General features: G+C 39.1%; 1 long non-coding RNA gene across 2 annotated transcripts in view; it reads left to right on the top strand.

Moving 5' to 3' along the window:
• LOC143667495 (uncharacterized) overlaps positions 1–21,023 on the top strand; it is a 94,996-nt gene that overhangs the window by 52,819 nt on the left and 21,154 nt on the right. For both annotated transcript variants that reach the window (XR_013168065.1, XR_013168064.1), the window contains exon 3: positions 7,208–7,283. This is a non-coding gene — a long non-coding RNA (uncharacterized LOC143667495). The remainder of the gene's footprint in view (positions 1–7,207; positions 7,284–21,023) is intronic.

The raw sequence follows: 21,023 nt of genomic DNA, 5'->3' as shown, positions 1-21,023 counted from the left end.
AAGCTACTAGAGCTAATAAAAGAGTTCAGCAAAGTGATGGGATACAAGATCAACTTGCAAAAATCAACAGTGTTTCTCATCTTCAGTACTTAGTAATAGGTGGTTCTTTCTTAGACTTTGCACCCAAAGTATAGGCAATGAAAGAAAAAACAGACAAATGGAAACTCCTCAAGACTGAACACTTCTGTGCTTCAAAGAACTTTTTCAAAAGAGTGAAGGACAGGCAAATCAATGAGAGATAATATTTGGTAACCATATATCTGGTAAGGGTTTGACATCCAGTATATATTAAGACATCATACAACTCACCAATAAAAGGACAAACAACCCAATTATAAATGGGCAAAAGATATGAATAGACATTTCTGCAAAGAGGAAATACAAATGGCTAAAAAGCACATGAATAGATGTTCATCTTCATTAGCTATTAGGTAAGTTCAAATCAAAACCACAATGAGGGCATGCGATAGTGGTTCAGTGGTAGAATTCTCACCTACCATGCAGGAGACCGGGGTTTGATTCCTGGTCCCTGCACTTCCCAAAAAACAAACAAACAAAAAATTCAACAAATGGTGCTGCAATAATGGTATACTCACATCGGAAAATAATGAAATGTGATCCCACCATACAGCATTAAAAAAAACCACGAGATATCATTTCACACCTATGGGAATGGCCACTATTAAACAGTGTTTACTTGGCTGAATGAATTTTTTTTAATGATCCATCTTTATGCTGTTTGCGAGAAACTCATGTTAGACCCAGTGATACAAATAGGTTGGAAAAGATAGTCTATGCAGCAGTGACCAAGTAAAGAGCTGGGGTAGCTCTACAAAAACTACAAATGTTGGAGAGGATGTGGAGAAATAGGAACACCTATTCATTGCCAGTGGTATTATAAAATGGTACAGCCACTGTGGAAGATAGTTTAGCGGTTCATCAAGAAGCTAAGTATAGAATTGGCATATGATTCAGTGTTCCCACTTCTAGGCATATACCCAGAAGAACTGGAAGGAGATACATGAACAGACATTTCACACTGAGGTTCATAGCGGCATTGTTCACAATTGCCAAAAGGTAGAAACAATCAAAATGCCCATCAACAGATTTTAGGATAAACAAAATGTGGTATATCTATCTATCTATCTATATATATAGAGAGAGAGATTGGAATATTACGCAGCAGTAAGAAGATATGAGGTCCTTAAGCATATGACAGCCTGGATGAACCTTGAGGACATATACTGAGTGAAATAAGTCAGACACAAAAGCACAGATATTGCATGATTTCACAAATATGAACTAACTAGAATATATAGACTCAGAGTCTTAAAATATATAATATAGGGTACCTCTAAATAGAAATTAAAGAAAGGGGAGTAGTCCCCTAATATGTTCAGAATGTATAACGAGGTTGAACTTAAAATGTTTGGAAATAGATATAGGGTGGCAGTAGCTTGTTAGTGGAAATATAAGGAATAGTATTGTAGGTAAATTTTGTTGAAAGGGGTTGTTTAGAATCATGTATGTCACCTATTAACACTACAAATTTAAATAAGTACTTGCATGAAGTGGTACAAATATATGACACTGGTGCAGAGAGTTAATAATATAATGTGGGGGGAAATACCTATTACAAGCGCGTGGACTGTAGTTAACTGTAATACCTTAAAGTTCTTTCATCAACAGTAACTGGAGTACCACATCAATACTAGGGTCAATAATGTGCACTAGTAATGAGCAATCTGAGGGAGAAATTTTAAAAATTCCATTTACAAGAGCAACTAAAAGAATCAAATATCTAAGAAAAAACTTAACCAAGGGAGTAAATGACCTGTACTCAGAAAACTATAAAACCTTGCTAAAATAAACCGTAGTAGATCTAAACAAATAGAAGGACATTCTGTGTTCATGGATTGGAAGGCTAAATTTTGATCTACAGATTCAATGCAATACCAGTTAAAATTCCAACAGCCTACTTTGCATAAATGGAAAAGCTATATAAAATTTATTTGGAAGAATGAGGGGCCTTGAATAGCCAAAAACATCTTGAAAAAGAAGAATAATTTGGAGGACCCATGCTTCCTGACCTTAAAGCATGTTGTAAAGCTATAATGGTCAAAACAGTACGGTACTGGCATAAAGATAGACATATTGATCAATGGAACCGAACTGAGAGTTCAGAAATAGACACGTGCATTTGTGGTCAATCTTTGACAAGGCTCCCAAGTTAAATGGTATTTGGCGATATCCATACTGAAAGGAATGAAAGAGGACTCCTACCTTACACCTTATATAAAAATTAACTCAAAATGGATCAAAGCCCTAAATATAAGATCCAGGACCATAAAACTCCTAGAAGATAATGTAGGGAAACATCTTCAAGATCTTGTGGTGGGCAGTGGTTTCTTAGAACTTCCACCCAAAGTACAGCAATGAAAGGAAAAAATAGATAAGTGGGACCTCCTCAAAACTGAATGCTTTTGTGCTTCAAATGACTTTCTCAATAAGGTGAAAAGGCAGCCAACTTAATGGGATAAAATATTTGGAAACCACATATCTGATAAGGGTTTAATATCCAGAATATATAAAGAAATCCTACAATTCAATAGTAAAAAGACAAACAACCCAATTAAAAAATGGGCAAAACACACAAATAGGCATTTTTCCAAAGAGGAAATATAAATGGCTAAAAGCACCTGATAAGATGCTTGACTTCACTAGCTATTAGGAAATGCAAATCAAAACCACAATGAAATATCATCTCACATCTACTAAAAAGGCCTCTATTAAGAAAACAGAAGGTTACAAGTTATGGAGAGGATGTAGAAAAATAGGAATATTTATTCATTGCTGGTGAGAACATAAAATGGCGTAGCCACTGTGGAAAACAGTTTGTTGTCTTCTTAGGAAGCTGAGTATAGAACTGCCATATGAGCCAGCAATCCCAACACTAGGTATCTACTCAGAAAGACTGAAAGCAGGGATGTACACAGACATTTGTACACCGATGTTCACAGCGGCATTGTTCACAATTGCCAGAAGATGGAAATAACCCATGTGTCCATCAAATGGCGAATGGCTAACAGAATATGGTATATACATTCGATAGAATATTATTCATCTGTAAGAAGGAATGAAGTGGTGGTTAAAAAAATAAGAGCAATTGTTGTCTTAATAGAGAGACAGGAATGAAGGAACTTCTCAAGTGAAAATTTATATTTCATAACTTGATAGGGGTTTGGGTTATATAGGTATAAATGTTTATTAAAATTCAACACTTAAGATATGCTCATTTCCTTGCATATAAATTTTAAGTAAAATGAATAAAGTTTAATAATTTAAAACTCTAAAAAAAAAAAGAAGGAAGTCCTGATTCATGAAACAACATGGATGAACCTTGAGGAAATTATGTTGAGTGAAATAAGCAAACATTTATGATCTCAATATGAATTAAATACAATAAGAAAACTCATGGAGTTAATATCTAGAATATAGGCTACCAGAAGATAGAATGAGAGTAGAGAAGAGGGAACTGAAGCTTAATTTATGCAGAGTTTTAAATAAGGTTGATTATAAATGTTTGAAAATGAATGAAGGTGATGGTAGCACATTATTGCACATGTAATTAAATAGTGCTGAATTTGTACGTGATTGTGGTTGAAAGGGGAAGTTTAGGGGCATGTAGAAGGAAAGCTAGAGGATGAAACAAGGGACTGTATAACAAGGTGAACACTGTTGTAATTGATGAAGGCAGTTAATAACATAAATATAGGAATGTTCTTCCATGAACTAGAACAAATGTATTTCATTATTATATATTATATTATGATTATAATGTGTTAATAAAGGGTGGTAATGTAAACTGTGAACTATAGTTAACAATAATATTTTCATGTTCTTCCATCAGTTGTAACAAACATACCAGGCCAATGATACATGTCAATAATAGGGGAGTATAATGGGAATGGGGTTTTTTGGAGCTTTGAAAATGTTAAAGATGGAATGTGGCAATGAAAGTACAACTTTCTGATTTTACTGGGAACCTTTGATTGTACACATTGAATGGATTGTATGGTGTGTGAATAAAACTATTTTAAAAATTCTAACAAAACCAAATGGCTACCTGCATTGGGTGTTGCTGGGAGAACACCTAGTGTTTTTAAAATATATTTCAGTGAGAAATCTTCACACACATGCATTCCATGCATGGTGTACAGTCAGTGGCTCACAATATCATCACACAGTTGTGTATTCATTACCGTGATCATTTTTTTGAATATTTGCATCACTCCAGAAAAAGAAATAAAAAGATAAAAAAAACTCATACATATCATACCCTTTACCACTCCCTTTCATTGACCACTAGTATTTCCATCTCCCCGATTTATTTTACCTTTTGTCCCCCCATTATTTATTTATTTTTACCCGTATGTTTTACCCATCTGTCCATACCCTGAATAAAAGGAGCAACAGACACAAAATTTTCACAATCTCACAGTCACATTGTAAAAGTTGTCTTTATACACTGTCTTCAAAAATCAAAGCTACTGGAACACAGCTTAACAGATTCAGGTACTTCCCTCCAGCCGCTCCAGTACACCATAGACTAAAAGGGGATATCTATACAATGCATAAGAATAACCTCCAGGATAACCTCTTGACTTTGTTTGGAATCTCTCAGCCATTGAAACTTTGTTTTGTTTCAGATAACCAGAAAAATCCTTTTTTGCGAAGGCTTTTCCAGAGGACAAAACAATTCTAAGAAAACCACTACACCCTCCACAGTCACTGAAAAGCAATGATCTGGTGATACAACCAGTAGAGAGAGCTTATCCGAATGGACAGGCACCCCATACTAGTCAATGATTATCTGTTCCCCACTTTGTAAGACTCTCCCTCTAAATAAAATGGAAACTCAATACCAGCCAATCAGAACATTTCCTCACTTGCTTCTGCATTCACCCTCTCTGAACTGCCCCTTTCTCCCTTGGTGGAGTTCCCTTTTGTTTTGAGACTGGGTTGTTACCCGATTCATAAATCTCTCAGTAAGACTGTGAGATCCAAAACTAAGAAAAATTTATCTTTTATCAGTGTAGTCCTGAAAATGAAACTCCTTGAAAATAACACTGTTATAGTGGTTATTGTTGACACTGTTTATGAATTGCTTCCAACATAAATAACATATGTGCATCCTGAACTGCAGGTCACAATTACCGTGTAATCACCTTATATCAAATCCTTCTCTGTGGCCATAACCTTAATTGATACTATCCAGTCTAGAGTTAGGCAGAACATTTGATCTATTGGATTAATACCACTGCCTTCTTTTAGTCTCATGCCATGCTCTTTTTTTGCTTGACTTTTTTCTGAGTCTGTCAATGTCACAATGTTCATAATAAGCTTAAGACATATAAGAGGACATGCCTCAATTTTTAAAGAGAAAGAAAGAAAAAAAATAGTTTGGATTAGGAAAATAAAAATCTGCCTGGCCTTTCTTCAGGCTGGGAGAAGAAACCCAGATAAAACTTTAAAGCAAAGTTAAATGATTCAGTATCTCTCCTAAGGACGCGCTGCAGCGGTAAGGTGTCGTAAAGATCCCTTTCTTGGAACACCTACTGCTTTCTTACTTTCTGAGAAATGTTGTTCTTTAAAATTATAGGCTATTGGAGACTTTGAAATTTTATCATTAAGAATGAAACATCCCGGTCTTGCCTGGATGATCTAAGTCACTTTGACACAAACAGGCAGCCTTGATTTCCAGTCCAGGTGCAGAGCACCTGATAACGAGTCTCTGAATATGACCGTCTGCAGCAATCCTAACTTTGTGGTTTCCAAGGAACTGGGACCCTGGGTTCCCTTTGCAGTCCAGAACTCATGTTGACCACCTTACTCATAGCTTTGTGTGCTGGTTTAAAAGGATTTATGGACCCTAGAAAAGCCATGTTTTAATCATAATCAGTTTTGTCAGATCCATGGTTTCTTCTAATCCCTATTCAGTACTATGGGTTGGAAACTTGATTAAGTTATCTCCACAGAGATGTGACAATCAATTGTGGGTGTTAAACTTGATTAGATGGGGACATGTCTCCACCCATTCTATGTGGGTCTTTATTAGTTTACTGGAATCCTATAGAAGAGGAGACACTTAGATAAGAGTGCCTTTTGAGAATGAGGAGAGAGCTGCAGAACCACGAAGAGAACCACAGAGTCCACCAGCCGGCGATCTGTGGAGATGGAGAAGGAGAACACCTCCTGGGAGCTTCAGGAAGCAAGAGGCCTGGAGAGAACACCAGCAGATGCCTCCATGTTCGCCATGTTCCCTTCCAGCTGAGAAGAAACATTGAACGTCATCGGCCTTCTTCAATCGAGATATCTTTCCCTGGATCCCTTAGATTGGACATTTCTATAGACTTCTTTTAATTTGGACAATTTCATAGTCTTAGAACTGTAAACTAGCAACTTACTAAATTCCCCTTTTTAAAAGCCATTCTGTTCCTGGTATATTGCATTCCAGCAGCTAGCAAACTAGAACATCTTGCTTTGCTTTGAGTCTTATCACTTCATTTAAATTTCACCTAAATTCCATCCTTTCCCCAAATGCTATAATAATGCTGTTTTTTTTCTTCTTCATTTGTTTGTGGGATGCCCCACAGTTCCTCCAGGTAGCAGACTCCTCTGTCATAGCATCAATAAATCTTACACTGTGGCAATACAGATTGTCCCATGTGGTCTTGGGCTGATGGGGCTAAGATGATAGAAACCTCAATTGAAGAAAAATACCCTAACATATCAGTGGTTAATTTTTTCTTGTGATCAAAGGAAAAGTAATCACTGTATGGTGATTAAATTGTGGCATCCTCCCCACCCTCCATACATTTTGAATTATTACTTTAGATTTACATATAGCATATCATCTCAATGTTATTTATAGATAAGAAAGTTACCATGGCACTGGTGCTGCGGATCCCATTTGCCTTTCATAGCAGACCTTGTGTTACCACCACTGAATTCTGCTACCAGCAGAGGCAAGTGTAGCTGTGCCCTAATGTCCAAGGTCTGGTGAACTGCTTTTGTGTGTTTTTGTCAAGCCATTCAGAGTTTATCAGATTCAAGAACTGATCCATAATTATTAAAACCTTGTGTCTAATATAGAAATAAAATGTCATTTCATTTAAGAAGCTAAAGAAATTTCATTGCTACATAGGCTGGGATCCTGTGCTGGCTTGGTCTGCAGTTCTCTGCTGTGTGCAGGGGTCACATTACCCTGGGGACGCTGTTTGGTGAGTGTCTCTAAACTGTGGTTACTTGATTGTTTACACATTTGGGAGGAGTAACATCTTTATTAGGTTGAGTCTTCGAATTCATGATTATGGTATATCTCTCCATTTATTTAGATTTTCTTTTATGTCTTTCATCAATGTTTTATAGTTTTCAGCATACAAGTTTTATACTTGTTTTGTTAGACTTACACCTCAGTGTATTATTTTTCTGTCTTTTTTTTGAATTTTAAATAGCATCATATTTTTAATTTTAGTATTCATATGTTCATTGCTAGCATAGAAAAGAGCTTTTGAAAATAGAAATGCTCAGAATGGGAGAAAATTTTTGTAAAACATATATCTTATAAAGGACTTGTATCTAGAATATATAAAGAACTCTTAAAGTTCAACAATAAAAACCAAATAACCCAATTTAAAAAACAGACAAGTCATGATGATGAATATACAACTATGTAATGATATTGTGAGTTATTCATTATATATCAAGAATGAAATGAGCATATGGTAAGAATGTTGGTGTTTGTAGGTTGTTATGTTTAATAAATAAACAAAAATTTAAAAATTAAAAAAAATGGACAAAGAATCTGGATAGACATTTCTCCAAAGAAGATATGCAAATGGTCAATAAGCACATGAAAGTAGCCATCAAAGGAAAGCAAGTCAAAGCCACAATGAGATACCACTTCACACCCACTAGGATGGCTCAAATAAAATAGATAGCAAGTGTTGGTGAGGATGTGGTGAAATTGAAACTCTCATACATTGATGGTGGGGATGTAAAATGACACAACTGCATTGGAAAACAATCTGGCAGTTTGTCAAGAGATTAAACATAGAGTAATAGACCCAGCAATTCCACTCCTACGTATATACCCAAGAGAAATGAAAACAAATGTTCCCACCAAAACTTGTATATGAATGTTCACAAAGTGTTGTTCATAACAGCCAAAAGGTGGAATCAGTACAAATGTCCCCCAACAAATGAACGGAAGCAAACATGCAGCAGAATATTATTCATCCATAAAAAGGAATGAAGTTCTGGTACATGCTACCAGATTGAAAACATTACACTCATTGCAAAAGCCAGACACAAAAGGTCATATGCTCTGTGATTCCACTATATGAAATACCCAGAAAAGGGAAGTCTATAGAGACATAACATAGACTAGCGGCTGCCCAGGGCTGGGGAGGTTGGGAGTGGGTAGTGATGGCTGGGATTCACGGGGTTTCATTTTCAACTAATGAACATGTTATAAAATCGAGAGTGGTGTACAACTAAAAAACACTTGTACACTTCAAATGGGGGAATTTTCTGGCATAGAAATTATACCTCAATAAAGCTGTTTTGAAAAAAAAAGACGTGAGCTGCCAGAGACTTGAGTTCTATTTCTGGTGCCTGCCCTTGTAAAAAAAAAAAGAAAGAAAGAAAAAGAAGAAAGAAAGACATGAGCTAACCCAAAATAACCAATCAACCAAGCAAAAATGTCCTGCTCTCCAGGTCCATCCCAGGATCTGGTTCTGTTTTACCTGATGGACCTGGTATTAATGTGTGTGTGTGTGTGTTTTAATTTTCAATTATAACACAAAATTTCTACTTTTAACCATTTTAAGTGTATACTTCAGCAGCATTAATTATATTGACAATTTGTTCTACCATCGCCACCATCCACTACCAAAACCTTTTCATCATCCTGAACAGAAACTTTATATCATCAAGCAATAACTCCCCAGTCTGCTTTCCCTCTGGTCTCTGGTAAGCCCCAATATGCTTTTTTTTTTATGAAGATGCACTTGCTTTTTGTCTCCACTTGTCCATTGTCCTAATGTTGCAGTGACAGAGAAGACTTGCATAGATGCAGGACAATGACACACAGATGAAAATGACTTTGTCATGGTGCATGGGCTCTTGCTTTCTTATGCATGCATGAAATTTACATTACCTATGTATTTGCCATATTCTAAATATTTCAGATAAGTGGAAGGTGCTGATTTGAAACTGTTATATACCCCCAGAAAAATCTTGTTCTCCTCATCCTGATTCAATATTGTAGGGTGGGACCTTTGATTAGGTTGTTTCATGGAGATGTGGCATACCCAATTGTGGTTATGACTTTTTGTCAGATGGAAGTGCGACTCCACCCGTTCAAGGTGGGTCTTGATTAGTTTACTGGAGTCCTTAAAAGAGCAACACAGGGGAATGTTAAAAAAAAAAAAGCTTAAACACAGACATTTGGAAATGCAGAAGCCCCAGGAGATGCCAGGAGCTGAGAGAGCTGACAGAAGCTAGACAGGAACCAGAGCCCAGCAGACATTGCCATGTGCCTTTCCATGAGATGCTAAGCTAAGAGATGAAACCCAGAGGTGGAGAGCCCGCGGCGGCGGCGGCGGCGGCTGCTGCTAAGGACGCAGGCTGCGGGCCCGGGGCCGTGCACCACGGATGATGTTGACTCAGGAGATTTCACTATAGCAGATTATGCTTTGTTAGAAGATTACTCTCACACACGCAATGGTGTCTGTGCCCCTGGATTTATGAACAATGAGTATGTTCGAGTAACTCAACTTTACTGTGAGGGGGTGGGTAAGCAATGTAAAGATTATACTCAAAGTGAGAACAGTGTAGAATTTGACATCTGCAGTCTATGGTGTAGTAAACCTGTTTCTGTTCTGCATGAGTACTGTGATGCCATTAAAGTGTATGTGTTCTGGCCACTTCTGTTTCAACGTCAGCAGAATTCTGTAGTGTCATGATTGCATCCCTGTGTAAAGACAAGCAATTCTCGTGCTTCTGAGATAACTTTGAAGAAATTACAACATCTTGAGCTGATGGAAGATATTGTAGATTTGGCAAAGAAGGTTGTGAATGATTCATTCTTTATTGGAGGCTTATTAAGAATTGGTTATAAAATAGAAAACAAAATTTTGGCCATGGAGGAAGCTTTGAATTGGGTGAAATACACAGGTGATCTAACGATTCTGCCTAAATTAGGAGCACTTGACAATGGTTGGCCTATGTTAAGTATTTTCTTTACTGAATACAAGTATCACATAACTAAAGTTGTAACGGAAAACTGCAATTTGCTTGACGAATATAAAACCAAAAATTGTGCAGAGTGTATAGAGCAAGGAGAACTAATGAAAATGAAAGGAAATGAAGAGTTCTCCAAAGAAAGATTTGATATAGCTATTATCTATTACACCAGAGCCATTGAATATAGACCTAAGAATCATCTTATTTATGGTAACCGAGCCCTATGTTTTCTTCGCACCGGACAATTGAGAATGCATTCTCATGGTAGAAAATTTGGAAAAATACAAGAATTTAAAAAGAAGAAAAAATAGTCACCAGTAATCAAACCACCTCGGAGAATACCAGTGTTTTTAACGTTGTGCAGCTTTTAGATGGCCTAAGCCATGGACAGACCAAGGCTATATAGACTAGAGGAATGGATGGGCTTGACACAGTCTTCCGTCAATACCACTGTCCTCCACTGGTTCTGACAAGAAATGAGCTGCAAATGTTTTTAAGCTACTACCTCTGCTAGGACTAGAATTGCAGATAGTATATGCCAATTGAAGGTGAATCTGTATGCTTTCAGGATCAGATGAGTAGGTTGACAGCTTGGCTAGTCTCTTGTCAAAACTGTCTGAAACCTTGACTGGGTGGAAGGTTGTCCTTTTACCTGGGAAACATTTGAGAGCTGTGAGGTAAACCAGGTTTCTTCTGTTCTGTGTCATGAGTGTTGAATGTTAGACACACACAGAGGATCCTCCTAAAATCCTGCTGCAGAAGGAGGTAAATCAAAGTAGAAATAGAAAGAAACTAGGTAGCCTGATAAGGTAAAGGTCAGGACCAGAGTTATGGATCCATTCTTGTACCTCCTTCCTGAAAGTCTGTCTTATGATTCACCACCATTATTTAGGTTTTCACTGATGTCAGGTCCCGAGAGTTTTACTGAGAATTCTTTGTTCCTTGTTAAGCAATCAACAGTATTTATTAATGTACCTATTAAATGTACCAAGCTTTATACCATAAAAAAAAAAAAGAGATGAAACCCAGAGTTTGGCCCCAGGACTGATCCAGCTAAGTCAGGATGCACAGACGCTTAGAGAGGAAGCAGCAGAAATCAAGCTAAAGGCAACATAACTGAGAACAAGGACAAGCAGACGCCAGCCACATGCCTCCCCATGTAACAGATATTGGCCTTTGTTGAGTCAAGGTATATTTCCCTGGATACCTTAGTTTGGACATTTTTAAGGCTTTAGAACTATAAATTTGTAGCTTAATGAATCCCTTTTATAAAAGCCAATCCATTTCTGGTATATTGTATTCTCAGAGTTTTAGCAAACCCAAAACATGGAATCATGCAATATCTGTCCTTTTGTAACTGGCTTATTTCACTCAACTTGATGTCTTCAAGGTTAATCCATGCGGTTGCATGTATCAGAAGTTCATTCCTTTTTATACCTGGATAACGTTCCACTGTGTGGATGACCCCTGTTTTGTATCCGTTCACCTGTTGGTGGAGACCTGGGTGGCTTCCACCTTCTGGCTGTTGTGAACAGTGCTGCTGTGGACATCAGGGTGCAGGTGTTGGTGTGGTTTCAAAGCAGGCGAATCTGAAGTGGAGCCAGGCTAGAGAACCACTGTTCGGGTGGAGCTGGTTGGTTCTGCTTTTGCACCCACTGTTATCTGTGCCTGAAATCCTCTTACCTTGGCTGCCCTTAGCTACTGCTTATCATTTGAGCCTCAGCTCAGATATCACGTCCTCAGAGAGGCCTTCCCCAAACACTTTATCTGAAGACACCGTGTCTCTCTCCTAAGATACAGTCTCTCCAATTACTCTCTTTTATTTATTTATTTTAAAATTTTTTATTAAATAAAAAAAATTACAAGAAACACAAACATTCCCAACACATATACTCAGCAATTCACAATATCATCACATAGTTGCATATTCATCATCATGATCATTTCCAAGAACAATAGGATCAATTCAGAAAAAGAAATAAAAGGACAACAGAAAAATAAAACAAACAGGAAAAAAAATTTACATCCCATACCCCTTACCCCTCCCTTTCACTGATCACTAGCATTTCAAACTAAATTTATTTTAACATTTGTTCCCCCTATTATTTATTTGTATTCCATACATTCTACTCATCTGTTGACAAGGTAGATAAAAGGAACATTAGACACAAGGTTTAAACATTGGTGTGTAAATGTCCATTTGTGTCCTTGCGCTCATGTCCTTTGAGTAGAGACAGCATATAGATGAGTTCTGTTTTTTAATCCATTCTGCCAGACTATGTCTTTTGATTGGAGAGTTTAATCCATTAACATTCAGTGTTATTACTGCATGGGTAGTACTTTCTTCTACTATTTTGCCTTCTGGATTTTATATGTCATATCTAATTTTCCTTCTTTTTACCTTTACTCATAGTCTTTCTTTCTAAACTCTTCTCCACACCTCTCTCTTCTGTCTTTTTATCTGTCTCTAGTGCTCCCTTTAGTATTTCTTGAAGAGCTGGTCTCTTGGTCACAAATTCTCTGTGATTTTTTGTCTGAAAATGTTTTAATTTCTCCCTCATTTTTGAAGGACAGTTTTGCTGGATATAGAATTCTTGGTTGGCAGTTTTTCTCTTTTAATAATTTAAATATATCATCCCACTGTCTTCTCACCTCCATGGTTTCTGCTGAGAGATCTGCGCATAGTCTTATTGGGCTTCCCTTGTATGTGATGGATTGCTTTTCTCTTGCTGCTTTCAAGATTCTCTCTTTCTCTTTGACCTCTGACATTCTGATTAGTAAATGTCTTGGAGTACTTCTATTTGGATCTATTCTCTTTGGGGTACGCTGCACTTCTTTTTTTTTTTTTTTTTTTTAAAGAAGGGAGGAAGAAAGGGAAACATTTTTAAACATTTTCTTGTTTTATTATATTTTGTTTGTTTGTTTGTTTTTTACATGGGCTGGGGCCGGGAATCGAACCGGGGTCCTCCGGCACGGCAGGCAAGCACTCTTGCCCGCTGAGCCACCGCGGCCCGCCCTACGCTGCACTTCTTGCATCTGTAATTTTAAGTCTTTCGTAAGAGTTGGGAAGTTTTCAGTGATAATTTCCTTCATTAGTTTTTCTGCTCCTTTTCCCTTCTCTTCTCCTTCTGGGACACCCACAACATGTATATTTGTGCGCTTCATGTGCCTTTCAATTCCCTGAGTCCCTGCTCATATTTTTCCATTTTTTCCCTATATTTTATTTTTCTTGCTGGATTTCAGATGTTCCGTCCTCCAGTTCACTAATCTTATGTTCTGTCTCTTGAAATCTACCATTGTAGGTTTCTGTCATGGTTAGGGACAGGTGTCAACTTGGCCAAGTTTTGGTACCTGTTCATCTGATTGGGCAAGCGCTGGCCTGTCTGTTGCAATGAGGATATTTCATAGGATTAGGTCATGATCACGTCAGCTACATCCACAGCTGATTCCATTTGTAATCAGCCAAAGGGGAGTGTCTTCTGCAATTAGTGATGCTAAATCCAATCATGGGAAGCCTTTTAAGGAGGACTCAGAGGAGACAGGTTGCATTCCTGCTTTGGCTGGTGAGCCTCTCCTGTGGAGTTCGTCCAGGCCATCCATTGGAGTCATCGGCTTCGCAGCCTGCCCTGTGGATTTTGGACTCTGCGTTCCTACGGTCACGTGAGACACTTTCATAAATTTTATATTTGCAAGTGTTCCCTGTTGGTTCTGTTTCTCTAGAGAACCCTAACTAATACAGTTTCCATTGTTTTTTTCATCTCTTCTACCTTGCCTTTCATTCCCATAAGTTCTGTGATTTGTTTTTTCAGACTTTCCATTTCTTCTTTTTGTTCATTCCTTGCCTTCTTTATATCCTCCCTCAATTCATTGACTTGGTTTTTGATGAGATTTTCCATGTCTGTTCGTATATTCTGAATTAATTGTTTCAGCTCCTGTATGTCATTTGAATTGTTGGTTTGTTCCCTTGACTGGGCCATATCTTCAATTTTCCTAGTGTGATTTGCTATTTTTTGCTGGTGTCTGGGCATTTAATTAGTCTATTCTGGAGATTGCTTTCACTTCTTTTACCTAGGGTTTTCTTGCTGGATGAATTTGTTGTCTCTCTGTTCTTTGACATTCAGTTCAGCTTTATCTGGACCTCTAGCTTAAGTTTTGTTTAACAGAGGAGAATTTTTCAGTTCTTGTTTTCTTGTTTCTTGCCCTGCTTGTGTGGTGCCTTTCCCCCACACACACTTAGGAGGTTCTACTTAGATATTATAGACCCCAGCCATATTTTCCTAGACCAAACTGTCCTCCTATCAGGAGGAAAGAGTCACCTGCGTCGGTTTTCCCTGAGGGTGAGACCCAGTAGGTTGAAAGACTTTCCTGTGAAGTCTCTGGACTCTGTTTTTCTTATCCTGCCCAGTATGTGGCGCTTGTCTGACTGCAGGTCCCACCAGCGTAAGATGATGCGGTACCTTTAACTTTGGCGGACTCTCCCTGCTGGGGACATGATGGAGACAGAGGAGAGGTTGTAGGTTGGTTTTAATGGCTTCAAATTACCAAGCGCTGGTGTCTGAATTCCTTGAGGGAGGGATTCCACCTGAGTTGGGCTTCACCCCTCCCTTGGGGAAGGCACAGGCTCTAGACAAGTCCCCAATAGAGCTCACTTCTGCCTATGCCTGGGGCAGTTGCAGCCTGAGAAGTCGTCCTGCCTCTATATCCAAAGGCAGTCAAGCCTTTGTAGAAACACAGCCACAAACCTCTGTTTCCTTCTTTTTTCCCCCTTTTTCCGTCTGCCCTGCCCCCTTGGTGCTGGGGCAGAAATGAGCAACCTCTGCTTTGACCAGGTTCACCTAAGCTGGGGGCCTATTTTTTAGTTGTCAGAATTTGTTAATTAATTCCACAGGTGGTGTTTGATTGTGCTCAGTCCCTGCTGCTGGTAAAGTCCTTTCCTTTCCCCTCTGGGAAGCAGCCTGTGGGGGAGGGGTGCCGGCTGCCACGGCTTTGGGAACTCACGGTTCTGGGGGGGCTTGCAGCTGGTCCAGCTGGTCCAGACTGGGATACGCTGTGTGTCTGGTCACTGATGTGGCCCCAGGAGCTGTTCTGTTCTATTTCTGATTATTTAGTAGTTGTTTTGGAGGACGAACTAAAATGCGCACATTGTTAAGCCGCCATCTTGACCCGGAAGTCTACTCTTTCTTTTATTTTTATAGTACCTTTCACCATCTGAAATGACCACCATTTTAATTTGCTCACTTGGTCCTACTATCTCTCTCCCCAGACTCCTGAGATCAGGCACCACTTCTATCATGCTCATGCTATATCCTCAGATTCAAATGGTGCCTAACACACAGTCAACACTCCCCAAATATTGGCCAAATAAATAGTTTTCTTTATTCTTGAGTGGATGATATGCCCTAATCACTTTGCTTGACCTTAGCATTCTTCACATCATTATTATTAACACATTTACAAACTGTTTATTTTATATCTGGCTAATATCATATGTCAAATTTTATTTAAAAACTTTAAAAGTTGCGCAAGTATGTGTTCATTGTAGAAAAACTAGAAAGCAAAAGTCTCCTTTTTTTTTCTTTTTAAATAAAAATTGAACCGTTCTGTAGTTAGTTTTGCTGCCTGCTCTTCCCCCTTCTGTACAGAACATTCTGAGCTTTGTTATGTGTTAGGATAAATAGGTCTGTACCATCTTTTTCATGGCCACATAGTACTTCATTGAGATGTCCTACATTCAAGTAAACCAATTCCTTATGGCAGGACACTTCAGTGTTTTAAACAGCGTGATGAACATTCTTGTAACCAATCCTTGTAAATTTCTTTAAAATAAATTCTTAGATGTGAATTTTTGGATTAAAGACTGTTTAGTTTTCAGAGCCTTTCAATCAACATTGCTTAATGCCCCTTGGAGCAGAAGTACCACTTGCATGGCCACTGCTGTTGTAGAGAGAGGGACACCACATTAGTTCAGATTTCACAAACACATCTTATACCCTTGCCCCCTATAAATTATAATTACATCCTGTTTCAGATAAACCCTGCTGGTTCCTGCTAATCCTCCTGGCTGTTATTAAACACTGTTAATATTACTAAAATAATAACAGTAGCAACATTGGACTCTGAGCAGGTTTGCCTTTCATTCCCAGCCAGGCGATTACAGCTTGTTTAAAATTGGCTGCCAGAAAGACTGGCTGATTTCCAATTACCCAATTGAAAAATTTTCATTTTCATTGAAAATTTTTGTTTGCGTACAATAAATTTATTGTTTCCGTAATTCAGTTTCTAATTAAACACAACTTTAGAGGATGATCATTTCTCTGGAATTTTCTGATGCTTTCTGGACAAACATTTGCACCATTGTTATTTAATGATTGTTTATAAAGATGCACTTGCTTTTTGTCTCCACTTCCCCATTGTCTAAATGTTTCAGTGACAGAAAAGACTTGCATAGATGCAATGACACGCAGATGAAAATGACTTTGTCACTGTGCATGGGCTCTCTCTTTCTTATGCATGCATGAAATTTACATTACCTTATTGCATCAACTGTTATGAATGGATGACAGAAAAGAGGGGGCTAAAGCCCTAGACTGAGGTAGGCCTAGTCCTATCACTTAACAGCTCTGTGATCTTGAGCAAGTAATTTAATTTCTCTGTGCATCATGTTCTTCATTTGCCAAGAGGCATAATCATAATAGCTTACGCACAAACTACAGAATGGGCACAAATATTTGCTGATCATTCATCTGATAAGGACTTATTATCCACAATGCAACAACTCTCATAACTCAACAACAAAAAGACAGCCCGATTTTTAAAATGAACAAAACACTTAATGGACATTTCTCCAAAGAAGATATACAAATGCTAACAAACATATGTAAAGATGTTTTACATCATTAGTCATCAGGGAAATGCAAATCAAAACCACAATGAGATACCACTTTATACTCACCAGGATGGCAATTATAATTTTAAAAAAGAGAACAAAAAAAATGCAGAATATAGAAAATGCTGATGAGAACATGGAGAAACTGGAATCCTTATACCTTGCTGGTGGGTATGTAAAGTGGTTCAGCCACTGTGGAAAACATCTTGGCGATTCCTCCAAAAGTTAAACACATAATTCTCCATATGATCCCACAATTCTATCCCCAAGTTTATACTCAAAGGAATTGAAAGCAGACACTCAGATACCTGCACGCCAATGTTTGCAGAAGTATTACTCACAGTAGCAAAAAGTGTAAACATTCCACATGTCTGTCAACGGATGAATGGATAAACAAATATGGTATATACATAGAGTGGATTATTATTCAGCCATAAAAGGAAATGAAGTTCTGACATGCTATGCCTGAATGAACATCAAAAACATTTTTGCTGAGTCAAAGAAGCCAGACCCATGAGGCCACATTATATATGATTCCATTTACATGACATATCCAGAATAGGCAACTCCTTAGAGACAGAACACAGGCTGATGGTTGCCAGGGGCTGGGGAGCGGGGAGAACAGAGAGTAATGCCTGATGGGTACCAGGTCTCCTTTTGGGGTGACCACAATGCCTTGGAACTAAATAAAGGTAGTGGCTGCACAAAATTGTCAAGGTACTAAATGCCACTGAATTGTTCATTTTAAAATGGTTAATTTTATGTTATGTGAATATACCTCTTACATTAAAAAATGAAACATAAAAATAACTTCCTATTAGAGTTTTTGTGAGAATTAGGTGGGATAATGAATGTAAAAATGCCAGTATGTGCCAAGAATATAGACTAATCCCTCAGGAAATATTAGCTGTTATAATTGTTGCTACTGTTATCAGCATTGTCCTCAGTGCCTGCAGGATCTTCCTGTGGAAATTTCCAGTAGAATATTTGAGAATGTAGGGTGAGAGCAAGAAATATGTTCACGGTGATAAAATTTTTTTGGGGTCTGCTAATGCCTAGTCCAGGGCCAGTTGAACTTGTTTTGAACTCTTGCACGGCTCCGACTCCTGCACGGGCAGTACCTTGTCAACTTGAGGATGTTATGTGGGCCAAGCTGAGGAAATAGCTAACAGTTGGCTCTGTTTGCACTCTGGTCATTCCCAGGGGCTGGCGCAGAGAGGTGCGCAGTAAATACCTGTTGACTATTGTCCAGTGGATTTATTGGGGCATCACACTGGAAAAACCTACAAAATCTCATGCCCTATTCAAGGTTTCATCATGTATAGTTCTCTGCCCCTCTGTTTTGGGGGACTGCCTCTGACTGTGGCGGCACCCCCACTACCTTTTCTGAAGCAATAGGACTGGGTGGGCAGGCTTGCTTCTACCAGTTTCCTCGGCCCTCTTGTGCCAACTGGATGGACTAAGATGGGCAATGGACTCAGAAACTGCAGGCACTGGGTTCCTAGAGCAGGGAAATATGTAAACCAGGGGGTTATAGTGGTCTTTTGGGAGTCATCCAAAAGTGTGAGTGTGGTCGGAGGAGAGAAAAAAGGAGAAGGAGGAGAAAAAGAAAAAGGAGAAGTGGGGAGGGGGCAGGAGGAGAAAACAATTTATAGCTGAGACCTCCAGAGAGCAGCAGAGTAATGGAGAGAGTGACTTTCCATTCCCACTCGGGCCATCCCAAGACCCACTGGCTCTACTGTGAAGCTGAAAAGTGATCGCACATGGATCTAAGCTGCTATGCATGGTGTGAAGGTAAATGCAAATCTAAAACAAGTTTAAAATTTCCCACGTACCAAAAGAGAAAGGGAGCATTCCCCCTCTCCCTTTTCTTAGAGCAGTTCCTTTAGTACACTTTTAATTGTAAATCCTTTCTCTGTCTCTTTGAGCAGTACACCGATCTTTTAAAAGCTAAATGAGCCTCTTGCCATTTCTACCTCTCGGGAATGTCTTTTTTGGGGGGTCTTGGATCCATGTCTTTGAGATGTGAACATCAAGGAGAATGGTCCCAGTCTCCCTGTCTGTGGGCATTTAGCCCAGGCACCTGCCTCCAAGTTGTCATATTTACTTGTTGTAAGGATAGAAGTTTTACTTTTCCTTTGGCTAAAGGCAATTAACTTGTATGGAATGGATTGTATCTTCCTGGCTATATAAAAGGGTGAGATTTTTCTTTCTCTCTGCGATTTCTTTAGTGGATTCCTTGGGATGTGTATCATGGTTTAGTTTAATGCTTGATCAGTAATAAAACTCTTTCATTCTTGTCTGTATTTTGTGGAGAGGTTTTATTGGCAAGAGATTTTATTTTTAATGATTTCCCAAATAGTGGTAGTTGCTTCTGTTACCAAAAGGATGACTCTATTTAAGGGATGGGGGATTCTGTTTGAAATACAGCCCAAGAATTTTTTGTCCGTGTAGAGGATCCCACGTTGTCACTTATCTTTGTACAGCACAGTATAATTTACCATTTAATTGATAGTTTATATTTAATCTTTATAAGAAGCCCTGCAGTTGGAGTTCATTATGAACCCATTTTATTGGTGAGAAAACTGAGGTTTGGAGGTGAAATGACCTGCCCAAGTCAGATTCACAGCAGAACTGCCTCAATAATGTGAATAGAAGACCCAGAAACTGGCAACAGTGAGTCCCTGAAGCCGGCATTTCGGTGGGGATTACGTCCAGTTTCTATTCTACACATTCCCTGTCTCTCACCCTGCTTAGCCCAAGTTAGGAAATCCCAAAGTAGACCTTACCACAGTTAAACTCAACCCAATCCAATCTGCGGGCCATTGGTGAGTGTCAATTCTAGGTTCCAAGCACCAGGCTTGTCTTGGAGATTCCAAGATGAATCATATTTTTTTCATCTCAGTTGTAGGGAAGTTCAACATCAAGGAGAGGAATCTCTTATTTGGTCATTCATTGGTTTATTGAGCCCTACCGGGCACTCCTCTGGGCTCTCGATCACAGCAACGAATAGACACTGTCCCCAGCTGCCCTCAAGACCTCCTGGTGAGATAGCAGGCAGGAGAGAAAACAGCACACATGCCCTGTGGTGGGCAATGCCCTGGGGAAAAGTGAAGCAGGTGGGCAGAGGCAGGCACTGGCACCGTGTGTGGCCGTCTTGGGTCAGATGCCCAGGAAGTCTTCTCTGTGAGGTGGCCATTGACAGGGACTGAAGAAAGAGGGCCCCGATGGCCAGCCCAGGAAGCAGTTGGGAGCGTTTGGGGAGCAGCAATTAGAGAAGGAGCTCAAGTTGGTGGAGGTGCCCACAGTGGGGTGAGGGTGCCCTCTAAGGAAACAGACTGTTCCTCCTGCACCCCATTCTTGCCACAGGGCAGTGAGGGCCCAGGAAGGCCAAAATGTCTGATTTTTAAAGAGAGGCCAAAAATCTTACACAGTTTTAAAATTGTGAAACCTCCCAATTTTTAAATGTTAATAATGAATGTATTTTAGGAACCAAAACCCCCAAGAAACTCACTTAAGGCTGCCAGTTTGTGGCTTGGAGTGGAAAGAGGGGCAGGGGTAGAGAAGCCGCCTCAAAGAAGAGTTTGAAGGGTGAATAAGGATAAAAAAGAAAGGGCAAGTCAAAATGTGAACGAAGGTAGGCATCCCACTCCAACCCCATCAGTGTCCCTCTCTCTTTGCCCTCACCTCTGGTAGCCAGGTATCTTCTCATGTTGGCTCTGAACTCTTCTCAAAATACTTCCCTTTTAAAGGAGTCCACTAAACTAATTAAGACATACCTTAGATGGGCAGAGTCAAACCTCCATCTAAGCAAAAGGCACCCCCA

Source organism: Tamandua tetradactyla, chromosome 23, assembly GCF_023851605.1.
Source record: "Tamandua tetradactyla isolate mTamTet1 chromosome 23, mTamTet1.pri, whole genome shotgun sequence".
Lineage (NCBI taxonomy): Eukaryota > Metazoa > Chordata > Mammalia > Pilosa > Myrmecophagidae > Tamandua > Tamandua tetradactyla.
Note: the sequence above shows the minus strand (reverse complement) of the source record. Positions and strands in the feature narration are given on the sequence as shown.